The sequence below is a fragment of the Podarcis muralis genome, chromosome W, assembly GCF_964188315.1.
Source record: "Podarcis muralis chromosome W, rPodMur119.hap1.1, whole genome shotgun sequence".
Classification (NCBI taxonomy): domain Eukaryota; kingdom Metazoa; phylum Chordata; class Lepidosauria; order Squamata; family Lacertidae; genus Podarcis; species Podarcis muralis.
Genome location: NC_135674.1, coordinates 19021780 through 19027779, shown reverse-complemented (window position 1 = coordinate 19027779; position 6000 = coordinate 19021780). Strand labels below are relative to the sequence as shown.

The 6000-nt window shown below is 48.0% G+C and overlaps 1 pseudogene; it reads right to left on the bottom strand.

Annotated features, from left to right (window-relative positions):
• Positions 1-3863: 3863 nt before the first annotated feature.
• On the bottom strand, positions 3864-4410 carry LOC144326381 (apoptosis regulator BAX pseudogene; annotated as a pseudogene).
• Positions 4411-6000: the final 1590 nt, after the last annotated feature.

The following is a 6000-nucleotide window of genomic DNA, read 5'->3' as shown; positions in this document are numbered from 1 at the left end:
TCACATGTACTTAAGCTAACTGTTGTTTGCTTCTTGCATGACCAATCAAATAGACCCTGATTGTACATGTAGCAAACTCCAGACATATTACCTGGTTTGGTTTTATAGCTTGTCTACTAGACACCTTACCTTTCGCAGCCATTTTGACCTTGTTTGCTGCGCATGCCTTACACTTCATGTGGTACCTGCAGGGTTTAATAGTCATACCTTCAACCAAGGCAGGCATTTTGGAAACTGCCTCAAAGTGTAAATTGTCAGTATATGGAAACATCGCAGCTGCAAACAGCCAGATTGTTGACATCACATGATGCGCCTATCTGTGGGAAAGAAGAATTTCCCAGGAAGTTCACAGGCTGGAAAAGTCTCTGTGAAGAGTGTAATTTGAAATCTTCCGTGTGCACATGTACAGGAAGTTTGTCAGATTTGCTAGAAGAACTGAACTGAAAGGACGTGTTTTTCTCTAGTGCTGTAATGTCAGAAATAAAAGAATGTAAAAGACGTTTCTGACTAGTCTCCTTTTCCCTGCTAGGGAAGAAGCAGGAGGAGGGGGTTGTGCATTTTACCCACGCTTGGGAAAATGTCGCCTATCAAATTCTCCCTGGTCTGTCTGGATGTCAGCCAGAGGAGGTTACCGGTATGCAAGCTCCGAGGACAGTGAGAGGGGCCAGCCTCTGTGGAGACCAAATTTCCGGTGAAAATCATGAATACATCCTGCATGCAAAACCTTGTTAGTACCTGCAATACAAGTATCATACTGCACAACATCATCATAATACAAAACAAACAAACGATCAACATATTCAGCATGCAATACATAATCGTTTTTCTTTGTGATGATGCACTTCCTTTTCTTGAAGGAAACGTCAATGTCCTGTTCAGTCAGCTGCGAGACGCTCAGTAGGTTGTGTGCAGCATCTGGAACATAGAGAACGTTGCGAATCGATACGTCCAAGCTGTTAAGAACAACAGTTCCGTAGCCTTGACTGGAGATCGTGTGGTCATCTGCCTGGTGAATCACACCTTCCTGCGGTGTAAAAGACACGAACAGTCGCTTGTCCCTGCAAATGTGCCTGGTAGCACCCGAAGCGACGATGAAGAAAGATCTAGACGTCTTCTGGAGCTTTGGAACCTTTGGAGTGAAGCGTGAGACCATTGCCTTATGCTGTGCTGTCCTGGACACCGGACCTTTGCCTTTGCCTTTTCCACACGTTGAGCTTTCGCTGCGCTGCTCTGCTGTCTTGGCCTTGGGATATTTGCATTCCCTTTTCATGTGGCCTAGACGTCCACACGAGTAGCATTTCACTGCCTTCAAAGCTTTGGCGCCATCTAGTGGTTCCACTGCATTCTGGGATGACGTCTGTGAAGACTCCCCCTTAGTGATGCAGCTAGCACTACGGCGATCAACTTCATTCAATACCACGGCAGTAACGTGTGCTACCGTGAGCTGAGCAGTTGGCAATACAGCAAGCTGACTGGCAATCGCTTCCCAACTTGAACCCAAAGAATGCAATATCATGAAGGAATACACAGCCTCTGGAAAGGTGATTCCTCTCTGTTACAGCTCATGTCTGAGATTCTGCATCTCCATCAAATGAGCACGCACATCTGCACCTTCAACAAGTGCCATATCATGCAACTTGGCATAGTGGAACAAAGAAGCACCAGCCTCTGTTCTCAAATGTGAGTCTTTCAAACTGTCCCACATTTCTCTGGCTGAGGCCTTATCACGTAGAAGACATAGCTCTTCCGGGGATACAATCAACGTAAGAGTTCCCCTTGCTTTTGAATCCTTAGCTCTCCATTCATCTGTTACCGGAGCTGGGGGGTTGTCTGTTATGACATTAAAAAGACCCTCCTTTCGTAGCAGAGCCTCTGCATACTGTGCCCACTCTGCGTAATTCCCTTTGGTGAGCTTTGGAATCCCAAAAGCATCTCAAAGGCCCTCTATTAGTCTGGCATTAGCCTTCTCTGAAATGTCTGTGTCTTTAAAGCAAGCTGCGTATGTTTACAGCTGCTTCCAAAAGCACTTTCACTTTCTCCCGAGCTTCTTGTTGCCACAGCCTGTTAGTGCTTTGGCTTAAAAGTTCAAAGGCTCAAAGTCCACCCCTTAAAGCCATTAATTGGGAACTGGCAGGCTTCCCAGGGCAAGAGCACATACCTCTCATCAATCTTCTTGACACGCAGAGCAGATAGCGTTCCTCCGCCGTCCGTCATGCCGACTCCGACTTCTGGGCCCGATAACCAAAAATGTTAGTTTATTCAGCTCCGGCCCTCGAGCTGATACAGCTCATCTTGCAGAGTAAAATCCCAGTGTCCGCAAACGAAAGGATGAAGCAGGTATGGTGCTACATTGCTAAACTTTATTTCTAAGCTATACCGAGAACACACAAATGTACATCTTGCCTCTGTGAGAGCAGAGAGCAACTCCCTCAAAGAAACGACAGAACAAAGAAACAGGAAACCAGTGAACGTCACATCCAGTCTCCCTTTCCCATGGGAACCCAGCAGTAACTGAACTGTGGAATGAAAACATAGTCCCATGACTTGCAGCTGCTGCTCAGTGAGGGAAACAGAAACTAACAGTACTTCCCCCTCTTCCGATAGCTCTGAATATCCCCCTGAAGAGATAAAAGGCCCACGGTACTGTCAAAATTTCCAATGTATTTGTAGGAACATCACCTGTCTTAGGGAAAAAAGGAGAGGAAGAAATGTCTCAATGCAAGCCCTTTTATCTGGAATTGCTATTCTTAACTCCATCATTCATTACCCAGTGTTGTTGCACTGTAATTACCCAGTGTTGTTGCACTGTATTCCTGTGTTTCTCCATGCCTGAATTGTGGCATTTTATTTTTCATTTTGGCAACAAAACCCAACTGCCATGTCATCCTGCCCAGTGTGGACTGGTAAAGTGTGGTTGGGGTCTTCTGGGGCTTCTGTACCTTGAACTAATGATTTCTTGTTTGCATGTTCTACCCCAGCTGCTGCTCCCTGTTTGTATGGGATAATTATCGCGGAAGATTATTGTACTTCGAGGAGATAGTGATCTGGCATGGTCAGCTCTTCCGTCTCTGGTTATCCCTTCCTGACTCTGGTTACTGTGTTTTATTGCTTTCAATAACCTTTGTGAAAAGGCCCTTGATGTGTTGATGAAACTGGTCAGCAAAGCCTTTGATGTAGAGTAGCTCTGGTTGAGCCTGTGTTAGTCCAACAGGACACAGGTCTATAAAATATCTAGTATCCAGGATAATATGTCTCCAACTGCTAGTGTCTCCAGCACTCCAAACTTGAATATCATGTTCCAATCTCATTTGTCAGGGTCTGTTCCATACATGCCGGGTGGAGAGTGAAGTGTCAATTACTGTTTTCCTTTGTGAGCTGTTGAGGGGCGGGGTGTGTGAGTGTGGCGATAATGAAAAGAAACACATTAAAGCAGCTCTGTGTGCATGGAGAACAGAAACCAAGTATTTAAGGGGCACTTCATCAAATAATCCCCCTAGTTGTGCCAAATGAGAAGAACTGGGGCAGCTGCAAGGATAAAACTACCTTCTCCTTTTTTTCTCCCCCCCCCCCCCCGAGCCCAGACACACTCCATGTTCCTAAGAGGCACAGATAGGTAAAAAGCAAAGCCAAATAATACACATTCCTTGGGTGAAAAAAAGGGTGTGCACTTAAAAAGAAAAAGAAAAAAAAGGGACCAAAATAATGAAAAATAATGACAGCATTTGTTTTAAAAGCTCCCCTGCCTATAATTGGGGGGGGGTGTCCTAGCCAATTTTCATTCTTTGATTAGAAAGAAAGAGGGGAAAGTGACTCCCTGGTTTGTCATCACAATGAAAAGGCCCCCCTTTGGGGAGTCCTGAGGATTAAGACATTTTCCAGAAGATCAGTGAGGCAGTCAAGATGCCTGCAGCAAATACAGCAATGGTCTGCCAAGTGGGGGTGCCAAAGTAGGACAGGAGACCTTCCCATACTCCCTGGGCTTGAATCCAGGACAGGACATGATTCTGGATATATTCCATGCTCCGGCTGATGATCGTCCTTATGAGCTCTAGTAATTTAGTGCAAATTGCCTTGAGGACTAGCTTGCAAGCGAAGTAAAAAAGAGCCACCACACAGCCCCAGTTGACAGTATCATCCGAGAACATCTCTGCAGCCACTGGGGGGAAAACTTCCTTTGGAGGATACATCTGAACTTGCTCTATCATTCTCTGCAGCTCCATGTTCCTATCCATGTTGGTCTCCAATTTGGCACAGGCAATGGCTCAGCTGCTTGGTTTTCGGGTCACAAGCCTGGGACTCTGAGACCCTGAGCTCTGTCATTGCTGCGTCAATACGTTCCGAGTCTCCACAGCACTGCACTTGGTCCCTGATAAAACCCTTGAGAAGAACAGTTCCCGTCTGAAGAATCTGATCTGATCTGATCTGCGGCCCTGGGCAGGTTCACCCCATTTCCGTGGTGGGGCCTCCAGTGGCTGCTGCTCCTCTTTCCCAGGGTCCACCACCGCCATCTCTTCTCCTCCTCCTCCTCCATTGCCACCACGGAGCAGCCTGCACGCCTCACAGCTGGGCAATGTTCCTCCGGCCTCATGAGGAGCCTCTTCAATAGGGCTGGGGAGTGTGGGCCCCTGGTCTATGTGAAAGGCTTGCCAACATATTCAAAGGAAAGCTTTGTGAGATCATGAGGGAGTCCGGTGCGCTTCCACTGCCACTCAGCTTGCCGGACTTGTAGCAGAGTAAAAACACAGCATGTGCTCTGTGTGCAGGCATGCAGAAAAGAGAGCCTGTACTTGGCTTCTTCACTAATCTAATGAAGCTTTATTTGTACAGCAGCAATAAATCAGAATCTCCAAGAGACGGCATGATGCCTCCCTTCTCGGTCAAAACTGAAACCAGTCTGAACACAAAGAACAGATTCCCGGATGAAGGAACTGTTAGGATTTTTATCTCACCAGCTGCGCAGAGCAGCACAATGGTTGTTGACATCATGTGAGTGTCTGGGAGCGTGAGACAGGAAGTCTCTGCTCAGTCTCAGTACTGTAAGAAGTTACTTTTGCTTCTGTGTGAAGTGTGCTCTTCCGCACTGCTGCTCAGAGAGCAGACACGCTGGATGGAAGCTCCGTGTATAGACAATGTAACTAAAGTAGTTTAGAGCTACGCATTGTCTCATTGAGCGTCAGGCTCAGTTTCAGACAGTGTCTCTGTTTCAGGAGCCAGCACTCTATCAAGCACTATTTCAGACTCAGGCTGTGGATCTCGGCTGTGGCTGTGGATCTCGGCTGTGGCTCTAGGCTCCATCTGTGGCTCTGTCTGTGGCTCTGGCTCTCTTTCAGGGTCTGGTTCTGAATGAAGATCTGGTTCTGACTCTGATTCAGGGTCTCATGATGGCTCTTCCTCTGCCTCCGACCCAGCTATGTTTGAGGGTCTGGCTCTCTTTCAGGCTCTAGTTCTGAATTAGGGTTTTGTTCTGGCTCTGGCTGTGTCTCTGGCTCTGGCTCCAGCTCCAGCTCCGGCACTGTATCAAGTACTGCTGCAGACTCAGGCTGTGGCTCTAGGCTGTGGCTGCAGCTATGTTTTGCGCTCCGGCCCTGTATCAAGCCTTGGCTCTGGCTCTGGCTCTGGCTCTGGCTCTGGCTCTGGCTCTGGCTCTGGCTCTGGCTCTGGCTCTGGCTCTGGCTCTGGCTCTGGCTCTCTTTCAGGGTCTGGTTCTGAATGAAGATCTGGTTCTGACTCTGATTCAGGGTCTCATGATGGCTCTTCCTCTGCCTCCGACCCAGCTATGGTTCTGGGTCTGGCTCTCTTTCAGGCTCTGGTTCTGAATTAGGGTTTTGTTCTGGCTCTGGCTGTGTCTCTGGCTCTGGCTCCAGCTCCAGTTCCGGCACTGTATCAAGTACTGTTGCAGACTCAGGCTGTGGCTCTAGGCTGTGGCGGCAGCTATACTTTGCGCTCCGGCCCTGTATCAAGCCCTATTTCTGGCTCTGGCTCTGGCTCTGGCTCTGGCTC